This window comes from Vanellus vanellus, assembly GCF_965231255.1.
Source record: "Vanellus vanellus genome assembly, chromosome: 6".
Classification (NCBI taxonomy): domain Eukaryota; kingdom Metazoa; phylum Chordata; class Aves; order Charadriiformes; family Charadriidae; genus Vanellus; species Vanellus vanellus.
The window spans coordinates 27,627,509-27,631,801 of NC_138911.1; positions in this window are offsets into that span (position 1 = coordinate 27,627,509).

Sequence of the window (4,293 nt, forward strand, 5' to 3'; positions counted from 1 at the left end):
ACAGGAAGATGCACCTGGTGTTGGAACTCAACAGAAAAAAATGCGCTTTAAAGGCAGATAAAAAACTCAACGGCAAGATGAGCTCAGAGCCTGCCAGGCCTTACGTGCCGAAGCAGACACGAAAGGGGAAGGAAGAGCCCTACAAACACAGCTGGCAGTACCAGTGCGTCCCCGTCACCTGCAGAGGAGGCTGCTGTCTGCTGCCATCTCGCGTGGGCAACCTTCTCTCCAGAGCAGTAGAGTCCCATGCTTCAGGCCTACCACTAACTATGCTGAGTAGTTAAGGTCTGGTCATCCACACAGCCAACTATGAGAGACAAGTCCTAAAATATCTGTGCATAGCCACTCCTTGAATTGTGGGGCTTTAGGGTTTGTGTGTTGGTTTGTTGGGTTTTTTTTGCACTATTACTATATTACCTATGCATTTTCTCACATATTAGGAAATGCATAGAAAAACTACTAAGAAAAAGAACAAAGAGCTAGACTCTATGCTTTTCTCCTGAACTGTAACAACACTGTATTAGTTGCTGCCATCCTAAGAATAAGCATCAGAAAAACATACAAAAAAAATCATAACCACTGACAGACAACACAGTTTGGTTTTGAACATACATGTCAACCCAATTAGCAAATCTTAAAGTCTTATCAGGCACTTCTGTAATATACAACATTCTTGTTAGAATTGTACACATTAGCAAAAAATAGCAAGAGGAGTAATTTAATGTAGCACTTCCCTTCTTCCCTCTGAAACCTCGAAGGCTTGATTTCCAGGATGGGAAACTACTATAAAAAAAGATTCTTCTTGACAGTGATCAACAGTTTCATCTATAGGTCTCACATAGTCATCATTGGAGACAGAATCTATGGAGTTCATCAGGAATCACCAACAAAACACCAACATACATAAAACTTAATACCTTTTGGTTTCCATATGCTTTAAAAGAGGTAAGTTTCAAAATTTGTAAATGAAAAAAGGGGCCCGGATACCAGCCTTCTTAAAGTAGACTGACAGACTTGTATGGCTTTCTATGTTCTATGTATTAATCTCAAAGAAAACTCTGACACTGGTATCCAAGTTATCTACAGCAAAGATGTGCGCCTTCTGTCCCCGCTCCATTCATCTCCCAGCAGTAGCATCCCCGTGCAGAGCACGCACACAGTAACCTATGCATTTCCCTCTTGGAGCTATGATGGTTAGCATTTTTTGGAATGGAATGGAACGGAATGGAACATTTCAGTTGGAAGGGACCTACAACGATCATCTAGTCCACCTGCCTGACCAAAAGTTAAAGCATTTTGTTAAGGGCATTGTCCGAATGCCTCTTAAAATGACAGGCTTGGGGCATCAACCACCTCTCTAGGAAGCCTGTTCCAGGGTTTGACCACCCTCTCAGTAAAGAAATGCTTCCTAATGTCCAGTCTAAACCACCCCATGCACAGCTTTGAACCATTCCCACGCGTCCTATCACTGGATACCAGGGAGAAGAGATGAGCTCTTCCATCTCCACTTCCTCTCCTCAGGAAGCTGTAGAGAGCAATGAGGTCACCCCTCAGCCTCCTTTTCTCCAAACCAGACAAGCCCAAAGTCCATAGCCGCTCCTCATAGGACATTCCTTCCAGCCCTTCCACTAGCTTTGTTGCTCTCCTCTGGATGCGTTTGAGGACCTTTACACATCCTTCTTAAATTGTAGAGCCCAGAACTGCACACAGTACTCAAGGTGAAGCCACACCAATGCTAAATACAGTATGCCAAATAGAGTAATTTTATCAATTACTGACACCAAGTTTGCTTTCTCTCTAAAGAATCACATTTTTGTAATTATTATTCACTAAGGACAAGAATAGCAGACAGTACACAAATCATGCACAGAAGAAATGCCGCTGGCCTGGGGTGCCACAGCTCAGTGTCTGTCTGTATGGTACACTGACCAAGACAGAGAAAGAGTAATTTGAAAAAATATTCTTATATGTATTTACTATCTCACACTCTTTGAACCACAGTATGCAGCAAAGTCAGAGGAGTATAATTATGTGTGGGCAGGATATTAGGTTTATTTTTATGATGCCTTTTGTCTGATATACAATTATGTTGAGGCTCTGCCTTTGTTATGGGATGTGGTTCTCTACCACAGAATAAAGCTGTCTTGTCACCAGGTCTGGTAAAGCTATATTGTGACTAAGACCATCAACTTCACAGTATTTGTAATACCATTAGGTATTCTGCCTCCTTGTCGCCAGGATCTTTTTCCAAAGCATGAATATTTTTGGCTACTTTAGTCTGACTACTGATGTAAAGAGTGCCATTACAGCAACTAGAATTTGGCATGCATATGAAAACAAGACTATATTCCACTAAAAAGAAGAAAAAAATATATACTCCTAAAGAGATAAAAGAGAAAGAGTAAATACCATGCTATCTGACCTCTTTCTATCCCATGACCATTACTAAACTGCCCTGCACCAGGAAAATGAACAAAAATATCACTATTGGAATGACCTCGTTTACCCGAGTACCCCATTATTCCCTAAGCCATTCCAGCCTTGGAGGAAAGGATTGCAGCAGCCATGCTACGTAGTGCCCTCGCCTTGCTATCAGTTTTGGGAGTGGCCAGGTCCCAGATGGAAAGCACCTATCTTAGATGCTCAGTGCGTGGGATATCAGTATCAAAATCAGCATGGAAACATAACATAGGGCAAATGCTGGATATAGAATATTAATGTATGACAAATGTTTGCCGTTTCTGTACTTCATTAGCATACATAAATAAGATAATGGAATTAAAATCTCAGAATTTAATTGAATTATAGAGTATGACAAAGAGTTGGGTTTGTTTTTGTTTTAGTAATAAGTTGTTGCTTATACTCTCAACTATGATTAACTTTGAGGATAAGACAAGCATCTTGTATCACTTTTTGAAAGGAAGCTCACGGTCACACCACACCCAGTGACCTGTCATGGATGCCCACCTTCCAGGGACCCCACGCAGGTAAAAGTGAACAGAGGATTTGCCCCAGAACAAATTAAGTGGAATGGTTTCTAACGTCCACTTTCCAACACAGCAATTTATTGTATCTGAAGAGCCTCAGTACAATTATTTTTTTGGCTCCTATGAAACCTGGGGCAGTTGTAGAGAGAAAACATCCCAGTACTGCTCCAGAGAAACGGGAGCACAGATTTATGGCACTCTCTTTCCTTTCTTCCTCCTGCAAGGCTCTCAGTCTTTCCTTTCTCTACCGACTGAATAAACATCACGGCAAAACCACAGCTGGTCCTTGGAGTTGTCTCCCAAGTCACTTGGAAGCAGTCAAGAGGAGGTGGGCCAGCAAGGCCTCCCAGAGCTCCTCCTGCAAGCCCTGCCCCAGCGTCATGGGGAATCGCACCCGCAGCCTGGCGTTAGAAATGGAAACTCTGGCAGGAAAACTCTCTGGCATTTAGAAAAAGCTGGTTGCAACCAAGAGAGTCTCAGGTTCTTAAAGATGAGGTCCGGATTACTCAGATAAAGGTTTTCAGAGGAAAGGGAGAGTGACCGAACAGAGTCAGGGGGATCAGGCCGGAAGAGAAAGAAGGACGCTGAGGTGAAGCTGCTCTCCAAGCCCTGGGAGAGTGACCTACCCCATGCTAAAAAGCGAGGGGGCAGCTCTCCACGTGGGTGGGAGTGGGGCCTGGGGATCCTGCTGGGCCTCCTGCTCCAGCACACCAGGCTGGCTCCGGGCCCCGCGGGTCAGCTGGCCGGTACAGCACACAAAATAACCACCTAAAAAACTAACTGAAGCCCCAAATCCAGTGGGCAACACAGAGAAAAGCCCAACTCCTTGGGGCTGGCTCCGCCATCACCCGGGCGGGCTGGTATCTCCCCACAGGGCTGCCTCCCTCCCAGCACCCGCCATGACGGGGGCGACCCGGCCGGCCAGGTCTCCCCCAGGGAAAGGGCAGCCCCCAGTCCCCTCCCCACTGTTCGGAGGCAGCGCCCCGCGCCTCACGGCCGACCCCAGGCCCTCCCCGTGGAGGGGGACCGGCGACGGGAGCCGGTACTGCCCCCCCTCCTCCAGTCCCCCTTCCCCATCGGCCCCACCTGCCTGGGCAGAGCCCGCTCAGCGGCGACGGCCGCCCGTTAATTGGATCTAGAGCCCGGCGGAGGGGGGCGGGGAAGGGGGGAGCCTTGTCGGAGCTGCCCCGCTGCCACCGGAGTGCCCGGGCCCGCCCCGCCGGGAGCTGCTGGAGGCGGGGCGGGAGCCCCCGTGTCCCGGCGGCTGAAATAGGGGGAGGGCCCGGTCTCCTCCCAGCCCAGGTGG